Raw genomic sequence first — 12,500 nt, forward strand, 5'->3', positions numbered from 1 at the left:
TGTATTAAATAAATAAAAACGAACGAGCAAATGTAATAATAAAAATAAGAAATAAATATATTAATTCAAATAATAATAATAATAATAATAATAATAATAATAATAATAATAATAATAATAATAATAATAATAAAAAGAAAAATAATATATCTACATATATCTACATAGAAATAAATTTAATATTATCAATAATACGAGCGGATATATTTTCTAATATAATCGATAATAAAATGAAAAAGTTTTTCGTCAAATTTATCGTAAAATCTTTTTATTACATCAGAATGACATTTGAAAGTCATTTGTTTTCCTTTTCACGATAAATGAAAACGTTCGGGCATTTTTTCGCATGCAATATCGTAGTTTGATTAAGTAAAAAAAAAAAAAAAAAAAAAAAAAAGAAAAAAAAAAGAAAAAAAAAGGAGTATACTTAATAGACTAGACTTAATCAACGATATTATACATAAATTAATATGCATTCGTTGAGAATACTGTTTCCACCTATTATGTGTATCCTTTAGCATAATACGATATATCAGAAGTACATTGATATATTTCGCGGTTTAATGCAAACACGAAGGATAATGCATTTTATCAAAGCGCATGCGTCGAGAGCTCACGAACTCGTTTAAAGCAACGACTAAAATTCTCCCTTCTTCGCTTAAATGTTTAAGCTCTGAACTTCTCGGAATATTGCACAAGTCCGATCAACCATAAGTAAGTACAATGAGAACGTTATTTGATTCTTAGCATCATATATTGCAGCAGTATTGGCTCATCGTTCTTCGGAATGGAATTCGATCGGTAAACTTCTATAAGATAGACTTATTTCTACGATAGATTCTTTGAAGTATCGTAGAATCTACGTGCATACATATATAAATAAGTAAATATATCTGATTATACATTTCGAATGAAATCATGATATATATATTTATATATAGCTATAAATTTCTTTTCTAGTAATCTATATTTACATTGTAAGTAATCAGATAAACTTATGATATAATTTATAAAAAATTAATTATATATATATATATATATATATATATATATATATTAAACACCTAAAGAGTAACTATCATTGATATTAATTACGAATATTAATTTGTCTTGCCTCTATCAACGTCGATCTAAACTAACGAGCTAATTTCTGATCCAAAGATAAAAACTTATGCATATCATTCGATATATATATATATATCGAAAGTTTTTATCGTTAATATACTTATATAATTTATTTGTTGATATATATATATATAAGTATATTCTCAAACGAGCTCTCAAACATTTAATACACAACAATAAATCTCAAGGAAAATCATTAAAGCGTGATAATCAATTGATAACTTAACAAAAAGAAAAGGAAGCAAAAAAAAAAAGGAAAATGAAAAAAGCAAAATAAAATATTCCAACCAATATATATATATATATATAAACTAACAAAACTTCAACAATTAGAATCTAAAAATTGTTAGAGATAATGTCAATTCGATTTAACGAATAGCAAAGGAACCCTTTCGTTCGATCTTCCACAAGTATTTAACATCGTGAAGGTTGAATGATGTACGACCATTTAATGGGTTGATTTTCGTGCTAAAGTAGGGTCACCGTTGCTTTTTGTCAAAGAATAATAATAAAATAAGACCAGGATTAAAACCAGAATCAGGACCAGAACCAGGATTTTAGAATTAGGACTAGGATCAAAAATAGTAACATAGGCAAAGGGTTCCTTCGTTTATCGTTGGCAACATTATACCAAACGAAAGATACAACACACGTTTTTCGTTTGGGAAAGAGGGACGGGGTAACGACCTCTCTCTCTCTCTCTCTCTCTCTCTCTCTCTCTCTTTTTCTTTTACATCGTCGACATGCAGATGACAGCGGTTCGTCGTAGCACACGACAGGCCTGGCCACAGCGTGTCTCTTGGCTCGCGCTTTTCCCATTAGCCTTAATGGACGTAGATTAGTCCTGCCGGCCGTCGTCTCCTACGGCAGGATTTAATGACTTGGCCGCACCCCTCGACCACCGATACCGACTTTACTCGCAACGAACCAACGAGTGAAAGTAATGTGTTCTTATGGACGATCTCTCTCGTAGCTCTATCGAAACTCTACTTTAAACTCCTCACCCTCCTCTCCCAATTCATCCCTCACCATACTTCTCATCTTTCTCTCTCTCTCTCTCTCTCTCTCTCTCTCTCTCTTTCTCTTTCTCTTTGTTCTCTTTCTCTCTCGTTTACCTCCTAGGAAATTATGTTTATCTGAAAATGCTTTGCTAGGATCGTTTGCGTGCGCCGTTTTGTTATTGATCTTAAAAAAAGAAAAAACAGAACTATTAAGTAAAAAGTAAAGAAAAAAGAAAAAAAAAAAAAAAAAGAAAAAGAAAAGAAAAAGAAAAGAAAAAACATCTATCTATTTTAAAAAAGAAAATTATATATACACATGCATACACATAGAGAGACATGGACATACAATGTAGGGGGCAAGCAATAATCGATTTATTTCATTATCATAATTTTGCATATACGTAAGTACTATTTATAAAAAGCAAAAAATATTTACGTAACCTATATTTACATATGTACATGCATTGTGTTCTAATAGAAAAGTGATATAAACAATAATAACTTTGTAAGGAGACTTCTTTTTTAAGAAATAAAGATAATTAAGTTAAAACGAAAAAAACAAAAAAAAAATAATAATAATAAAAAAAGAAAAAGAAAAAAAAGAAACATGAAAAGAAAAATTAACAAAGAGAGAGGAATAATTTTTGTTAATGTTAAAAAAAAAAAAAAAAAAAAAAAAAATGTAATACGATTTGGAGAAAAGTAAGCACGTGTTATATATATTCTCTATTGCTTAAGAGGGTCGTAAAGATTTGAATAAAAGAAGAAAAAAAAAAAAAGAAACAAAAATTAACTTTCGCGATGAATCGTAATCGCGACACCAACGCGTATATATATATATATATATATATATATATATATATATATGTATGTATGTGTATGTATAATATAGTCCACCGTTACAGTCAAGATCGTTTTCGGAGATTACGAGAAACTACATTAGAACGGTCGTTGTAAATTTTCGTAATCTAGGCACAACACTGGCTCGAGTTAATCTCGATTAGCGATAACTCAACTCCGACTGTAATCTTGGAACGTAGTCTGGTTTATAAAGCGTAATACTAACTAAGATGGATTTTAAGCGATCGTATGACAAAGTAGCACACACAGTGTTAAGTTTTATATAAACTCGTTTGGATTCTTAAACGAGAATGATTGTATAATATACATATATACATACATACATACATACATACATATATATATATATATATATATATATTTATTTATCGATACATGAGCGTCGATATATAGAGGACCACACGTGATCGAAAGAGAGAAAGATGTACATGTGTAAGATGGAGATAGATAGATAAAGATAGAGAGAGAAAGAGAGAGAGAGAGAGAGAGAGAGAGAGAGATTCACTATTATCACTCTCATACATTACACACACACACACACATATATATATATATACATATATACATTTACATAAAAGAAGGTTTACGATCGATCTGTCAGTTTGCAAGCAATTGCTAATAAAATGAGTCGGATGTGAAACAACCGACTGTCAAGCATAGTGACAAAACTTCCTTCCCCTCTCACTCCCTATCAATCCCTCTCTCTCTCTCTTTCTCTCTCTATCTATCTATCTCTTCGTCTCTTTCGATCTTCTCAGTAAAGTGCGTCTAAGCATTTCCGTGGGGTTTTAACGTATGACGACATAGGTACACGTACTTACACACATAAACATATTCATACGATCACTATATATATATATATATATATATATATATATATATATATTTTACATCGTGTCGTGTAAACTGTAAGAGCGCAAACCGCGTTCTCTCAATGCTCTACTCTACTCTTTGTCGCATGATCGTAACATGACTCTACGGTAATCGAAGGAAGTTCTCTTCTCTTTATCTCTGTCTCTTTCCCCCTCTTTCTCGCTCTCTCTCTCGCTCTCTATCTCTTTCTCTTTCTCACTCTGCCGATAGTTATCGCGTTATCTTTCTCGTTCGAGTCTCGTTCCTTTTTTTTTTTTTTTTTTTCTTTTTTTTTTTTTTTCTTCTAAACTCTCTCATTTAAACGCAAATATTTATACTCATTGCTTGACACTGCGAAGTCGAATTAACCCATTCGTGTTCGTATCCTCTTTCTCTCTCTCTCTCTCTCTCTCTCTCTCTCTCTCTTTCTCACATACGCATGCTTACAAACACATACACATATACACAGACTCACATAGTATATATATATATATATATATTCTTTCTTGTAACTGATTTACGAGCTTATGTCAAAGTTTACGGCATACGAGATTCTCACTATATAAATAGTTTATTGTATTTCTCAATGTATGTTATCGTTGTTGTTCTTGATTAGTTTTAATCTAATGTCAATCGATTTTCTATAAAATGAGCGAGTTTAAATGAAATTATGTGTAGTATTTTTTTTCCGTTTTCTTTTTCTTTTTTTCTTTTCTTTTTTTTTTTCTTTTTTTCTTTCTTTCCTTTTATTTAACTTATTATTTAAAAATATTAATAAATAAACGTAAACGTAAACGTTTATTTATTAATATTCTATTACAACAATCTCGATAGAAATATTTTTCTTTTTCGGTTTCTTCGATAATACGATTTCGTTATTATGGCTGATTAATTATAAAAATAGTTGCGAATTAATTATGAGAATTTTTCAATGTCAAATTCAATTTCATTAAAGAAAAAGAAATGAAGGGAAAGAAAGATATTCAGAGTGCAAAAGATTATAAAACTTGTACGTTGAATTTTGCAAAATTTGTTTACTCATTATAAACCTTTCATTGAATTTTTTCCATAGCAATAATAGATACAATTAATATTAGATCGGCCGATAAGTAATGTCGGAATATTTATATTAACGTTCAATATTTCTTTAAGCTTTTAATATATTACATAATAATATTATCAATATCAATATAATGGTTATAATATTTTTTTTTTAATATACAATATATCATGTTACCATGCAAATAAATCATATATAATAAAAATTTATTTTACGTACGATTAAGTATTGACATATTGATAGTTTATAATTGTATAAACTATTAATGAACGTAGAAACGAATGAATTATCATTGAATAATATGAATAACTGAATAATATTAATCTTTTACGTTTAATGCGACAATTTGAGTGGCGACGATTGATAGGTGACGATCTTCGTTTATATATTAAATTTGATCGTTCAAATTTCAAGATTTAAGTGGAATAATTTAGTAACGATTTATGAATAGATTCTTTCAGTTCTCTTGGGAAGTGTAAAATGATATTATATCTTAAAATAACGATAAAATGATTTATCTCAATAATTATTCCTCGATTACGTTATTGATAACATTATTCGTGATTAGTTCGGATTTGATGATCATAACATTAAATAAATATTATTCTTTTCGAAAGTTTTGAAACACATTACGATAATAGATTTCAAATGTAGACGAGTTTGATTTTACACTGTTACAAAGACGTCATTCGATAATTTTTAAAGACGATAATCGATGATCTTTAAAGATATTATTTCATAGATAATATGACGATAATAATCGATCTAACGAAAATAATTATTAGATATAAGAAATCAGATAATTCATTTTATTACAGTACTAAATTCTGATTATACAAAATCTACATATAATATCTTGCCTGAAATTTCAAGAGGTACAATTAAAAATTAAAAAGAAAAAAAAAAAAAAAAGAAAAAAGAAAGAAGGTTCATATACTTAATGTTGCAATAATTTTTAAAATTGATATATTTGAAGATTTTCAATAATATTATCAAACTAACGTACAATACGTGCCTAAAGAAAAAAAAAAAAAAAAGAAAAAAAAAACAACATTCGAGTAAACGAATAAAAGTATTATTATGATTACTTAAATATCATATTAAAAAAAGAGATAAATAAATAAATATAAATATGAACAATCCGATCGTTAAAAAAAAAAAAAAAGAAAAGGGAAAAAAAGAAAACACTATACAGTTATAAACAAAAATGTAAATCGATCGGTATAATATTACGATAGGCGTATTATTTATGGATTAAATCCGATTAATAGTAATTAAATTCCACAAAGACGTACCGACAGAGAAGAAATGCGTATCGAGCGGTATACCGAAAGAAGGCGGTTCACGATGGTTGAAAAAAGAAACCGTAAGAAAGTCTGGCATGTCTTCGCGGCTGATTAAACTCGAAACGGAGCATGAGAAAAGTAGGAGGGATAAAAGAACTGAAAGATAGAAGGAGAGAGAATGAATGAGAGAAAGAGAGAGAGAAAGAGAGAGAGAGAGAGAGAGAGAGAACATGGTCTCTCCCTTGTGCGTGCACACACATATATATATCTACATACATATATATATATATATATATATATATATATATATATATATATCTACATATACACGTATATCGGAAGAAGATGGCGCCTTTACCGAAATGGCTACACTTTCGTGCTGATAAAACTCGACGACCCTACGTAGAAAAGGAGGGTCAGAGAAAACGTTGAACAGAGAGAGAGAGAGATAGATAGATAGAGAGTGATAGAGAGAGAAAGAGAGAGAGAGAGAGAGAGAGAGAGAGAGAGATGGATAGATAGATAGATAGATATAGGGACGTTAGGTATCACCCTTCGCTACGACTGGTAACGAGGGGCGGAGTCGTCGTACGTGTCACACACCTGCCCATGAACTGCTTTAGATAGGTGACACCCGTTTTTACCCCTCTCATAGGTACACACATCCTTTCCCTTCTCTAGCCCTTCTTCTTCTTTTTTTTTTTTCTATATACCGACTATATATATATATATATATATATATATATATATATATATATATATATATATATATATATATAGTAAAATATTAGATCACGATATATGTCGTTTCTTACATTTTGTAGTATAACGAGTTAGTTCGTAATAATTAACTCGTCATTTTACGTTTCAAAGTGCGATAACATGTCTATGGTGTTTTCTTTTTCTTTCTTTCTTTCTTTCTTTTTTCTTTTTTTTTTTTTTCTTTTTTTCTGTTCTTTTTACTTCTTCTTCTTCTTCTCTCTTTCTTTTTCTTTCGTTCTCTTTTCAACGTATACAACATGGACTAATATTACTTTTACTATTATTAACGTTACCATTATTAAAAGATTATTTAAAGAAACATTTTTATAAGCTTTTTTCTTTCTTTTTTTTTTTTTTTTTTTTTTTTTTTATAGTGCATTCTGAAATTAAGCAAAAAATAGGTATTATCGGATTGATCAATAAGACAAAGAATTCTTAGATATAAAATATTAATAATAATTTATCAGAGAGAAGTTTACAGGATTGGATTGGTCAATAAGTTTAAATTGGAATTTTCAATGGTGAAATATTAATAATTTGAAAGTGAATAATATATAAGTAATAAATTGATAAATAAGTTCAAACTTTTCGGATTATAAAATTCTTATAATTTATAACGATAGATATTAAAGTAATAGGTTAATCGATAAGTTCAAAATTGTCATTGTAATATAAATTTAATAAAGATTAGTATAAATAATTAATGAAAATAAAACATTTGCGATGATACATCCTTGGCTTGGCCAATAAATACAATTGGCATTATTAGATATGAAACATTAATAATTTATTAAAAAATGATATCGTATTAGATCGATCAATAAGTTTAAAATATTATATTATATAATACAATAACAATGATCGACGTTTTCATATATATAAAAAGTATTACATATTTTTCTTTGTAATCAAGTATAACATTGGCCAATGAGTATGTCTATATCGAAATTTTCACTTTAAAAAAATAATTAAGAAAAGGAAGAATTAAAATTCAATCGCGATAAATATAAAATATAAAATACTGCGAATATTGTTATTAAATATAAATATATTAATTATCGATGATATGCGATTCGTGATTAATAATACACGATTAGATTATTACCATAAACAATTTTCCCGATTGTTTAAAGAATTCAACGAGAGAGAAAGGATAGGAAAAACTTAAAAGGGATAGGAAAGGAAAGGAAAGGGTGGCAGTAAGGGTGTACGAGTAGGATAGGAGGGCCGAATAAACGGTTAGACGAGTCTGGTGATTGTATTTCGATGGGGGGAGGGACCTGAGCACGGCCCGATTAGCAATCGCCATGGAAACAAGCAGTTGATGCGATCAGTTTGCGCATGAGAAGAAAGGGGTTGCACAAGATACGCATATATATATATATATATATATATATATATATATATAAATGTACTCGTATATAGAATGGGTAGTTATATACTAAAGTGATATAGACAGTGTAGATGTACAAAGACATTAGTGGGTAAACGTGTCTACATTCTAATTGTATATAACTCTATACAACGTGACTGCATTCTAGCAGCTTGGCATATATATATATATATATATATATATATATATATATATATATGTGTATATATATTATATATTATATAGAGTCGTTGCATTTAAAGCGGACGACGATGGTGATGGCGATGACGCCCGGGGTTGGTGGTAGTGATGGTTATGGTTGATGGTGATGGTAGTGGTAGTGGTAACGTTGGTGATATCGGGGATGGCAATGGTTGGGTGAGAGATAGATTGAGGGAACCGTGCCGAAAACGGTTGAGGGTGAGAAAGAAGGAAGCAGAGGAAGGTAGAGATAGAAGCGACAGGAACAATGTGCATCGAGATAGATAGAGAGAGAGAGAGAGAAAGAGATAGAAAGTGGTAGAGCGAAAGGGGTATGGAAAGGAAGAAGACAAAGTGAGAAAGAGTGAAAGAGAGAGAGAGAGAGAGAGAGACGCGAATGGCAGAGGTAGAGATATAGAGAACCGTCGGATCTGGAGTTGGAGGAAGAGGAGGTAGAGGTAGAGGTAGAGGTAGAGGAGGAGGAGAAGGAGGAAGAGAGTGGCGGAATCGGTAGAAAGCAGCAGTTGCCGCTCTCGGGGGCGGCTGGCTGTTATCATGAGAAACAAGCTTCCACTCTGATTTTTTAATCCGATCCGCACCCCCTGCCACCGACTGAATTTTAAAATAACTGCAGAACGCCATTTGCTCCTCGCAAACAGACTGGGGTTAAGCCATCCCTCTCTACCTACTCTACCACCACCTCCTCTTTCACCTTCCTCTCTCGGCCTTTCCACCTTCTTTCTCTTTTACTCCTCTTTTTTTTCCTTTTTTTTTTTTTTTTACTTTTCTTTCTATCTCTCTCTTTCTCTGTGTTTCTCTCTCTCTCTCTCTCTCTCTCTCTCATTTTTTTTCCACTCTGTTTCAACGATCCAGAGCCAGTTCGTCGTCGTACTCCCTTTTACCCTTTTACGTCTCTTCTTCGCGTTTATCCTGTATGTACGAGAGACGACGACGTATCAGCCATGGGACACGCGTGTGCGTTCATACATTTTTACGGGATTCTCTGAATGGAGTGAGTGAGAGAGACCGAGAGAAAAAGAGAGAAAAAGAGAGAGAGAGAGAGACTCTGATATAGAAGAGGAGGATTCGAAAAGAGAGAGATGTGTATCGGTATGAAAGCGGGACCAATGCTGCCAAATTGAAATGTTTAGAGTCTTCGTTTTCTACCATCACCCGTATATATTTCTACCACCTGAATAAAACCAAACTGTTGAAATTTGCGATCGGCCAGAGTGCCTGAGCATGAAGAGGATAGGAAAAAGGGATTGAGAGAAGAGGCATAGAGGGAGGGGCAGAAGGGAGAGTGAAATGGGAGTGAGAAAAGGGTGATAGATATATTTGTATGTTGTCCTTCGTTCTCTCTCTCTCTCTCTCTCTCTCTCTCTTTGGAGGCAGAAAGAAAGCTGGATAAGTGACAGTTTTATTAATTTTCCATCTCCTGGTGTTTTCTCTGCAATGTTGGTAGGTCTCTCCCTTCCTCCTTCTCTCCCTCTCTCTCCCTCTCTCTCCCTCTCTCTTTCTCTCTTTTTCTTTCTCTGTCTGTCTTTCACATACATACACACGTACACACATACATACACATATCAACATTCTCTGGCTATCTCTTTCCCTACCCACGCGTCGCGTTCCATAGGGTGAAAATAAAGCTCAATAATGGCGACGGCCGTGACGTTGGGGCTACCTTTCGATGTCTCTTTGAAATGAAATAAATCGTCAGCCGTTCTCACTGTTCTATGTCTCAATGTTACCAATTCTCTCTCTCTCTCTCTCTCTCTCTTTCTTTTCTGAACTCTTAAAGAAAAGAAAAAAAGAGAGAAAGAGAGAGAGAGAGAGAGAGAGAGAGAAGACTGTCGCTCGTTTTCCGGTAGAACGATCCTATCTCATCGTATATACATATTTCTTTTTCTATTACTCGCGTACAAATTCCCCAAACGATATTTCATATTTAACGCAATTCCCATTAGAGTTATTTGCGTTATGTCGTAATGGCGGCTATCCTTGTTAAATAACATATAAACAATACATATCATAGATATATCGTATGATCTTTTATCGAAGAAAATTATTCAAACGATTTCTGAATTGAAGAGAGTTCTCGGTCGAGAAAAGAATGGTATCGAAAAAAAAGGGAAAGCAAAAAAAAATAAACAGAAAAAAAAAAGAAAAAAGAAAAAAGACGAAGAGAGTGAGAGAGAGAGAGAGAGAGAGAGAGAGATAAAGAGGGAAAGATCATGCGGAGTATGAGGATCTCGTAGAAAAGCCGTTAGAGTACTTAGAGTTTCGAGCCGAAGTAGTCGCGTCTCATCTCCCTTGGGTGGTGCTCTTATCGGTTGGAAAAAGAAAAACGTCGGTCGAGAATAGAGAAAGAGAGGATGGTACATATCTAACGGTAGAGAGGAAAAAGACAGAAGATGAATGAGAGAGAACGAGAGAGAGAGAGAGAGAGAGAGAGAGAGAGATAGAAAATGGTAGAAGGGATCGAGAAGCATCACTCTCTCTCTCTCTCTCTCTCTCTCTCTCTTTCTCTCTCCAGAGAAAAAGAGAGAGTACTGGACGGTCGCCCGACGCTGGAAAATTTAATTTCGATCCCGTCGATTCAGCAGTTATACCAAAGTTTAATCTTTGATAAGGGTTAGTCTTTTAGTAATGGGATCCCAGAGGGTCGGTCGCTTCGGACGGACTGGGTGAGGCAGACGACTAAAGAAAGGAGAGAAAAAAAAAGATAGAAAGAGATAGATAGATAGAGAAAGGAAGAAAGTAAAAGAGAGAGAGAGAGAGAGAGAGAGGACAGAGGACACCTCTCCTCCTTTTTTTAGGATGGAAGGGAAAGAGCTTAAACCGTTAGATAGAGATCTGCTTTTGGGATGAAAGTACTACCTTTCCGCTTATAGCTTCTCTCTCTCTCTCTCTCTCTCTCTCTCTCTTTTAACTAAGCAAGACTCAGACTTTTATAACGTTCGCGAAGGCGTAACGAGTCTCACGATTGGATAAGTTTTCCCGACACGACCTTCCGCGGTGATTCCAGAATTCCTTCTTTTCTTTCCTTTTTTTTTTCTCTCTCTCTTCTTCTTATATCTGTCTTTCTTTCTTTCCTTCCTTCCTTCCTTCCTTCCTTCCTTCTTTCTCTTTTCCTCTTCATCGTCCTCTCCAAAGCATCTTTACCTTCTCCTCCTTCTGGTCTATTCCAGACCGCTTGTATCCGGGTCACGCGCATCCTTCAGACGATGAAGACGCTTAACGATCGGATGGCTTAATAAACGGATAACTCGTACGATCGTAACCGCGTTCCAATTAAGGAACCAAGAAATAGATGTAGAAATAGAAGAAGAAAAAAACGAGGATAAAGATGAAGAAGAAGAAGATGATGATGATGATGATGATGATAATGAAGAAAAAGAAGAAGAATAATAGCCGTGTTTCTTATTTACGATATTTAGTATATCTAAGTTTTATTTATAACTCGAATTAACATTGACTTATTACTTCGGTCGTTCCTTTTAATCCGTCTAATTAGCCGGCTTATTTGTTTGAATTTCAAATGGGTCAATGGGAAAATGGTAATGGATAAAGATGATCGAGATAAATAGATAGATAGATAGATAGATAGATAGATAGAGAGAGAGATAGAAAGAGATCTTTCGTATAAGATAGATAGACGGATCTAATGATTTCTATCGATATTGTTCTAATTGTTTATCCATCTTTAGATTTTTTAATCATTACAAATGTAAACGTTCAACGTTTAACGTCATACTAGTCTATGTAAAAATTTCCAAAGTATTTCGATTGCCATGTGTAATCGTTCGATTATTACAAATGGCTTGAAAAAAATTTTTTAAACTATACAATCGTAAAAAAAACTTTGCACGATTGATCAGCTACGATATATAAAAGCACGTAAGCTTACAAAACGAATCGCAAATGTAAATGTAAATGTTTAAAAGATAATTGTTTCTCTGATCTCACTTTTTATTTCTACT

The 12,500-nt window shown here is 32.4% G+C and overlaps 1 protein-coding gene across 1 annotated transcript in view; it reads left to right on the plus strand.

Moving 5' to 3' along the window:
* Positions 1 to 12,500, plus strand: part of LOC124428348 (iroquois-class homeodomain protein IRX-6-like) — a 50,343-nt gene that overhangs the window by 35,497 nt on the left and 2,346 nt on the right. The gene's annotated exons all lie outside the window — the stretch shown is intronic.

The sequence above is a fragment of the Vespa crabro genome, chromosome 12, assembly GCF_910589235.1.
Source record: "Vespa crabro chromosome 12, iyVesCrab1.2, whole genome shotgun sequence".
NCBI classification, from domain to species: Eukaryota; Metazoa; Arthropoda; class Insecta; order Hymenoptera; family Vespidae; genus Vespa; species Vespa crabro.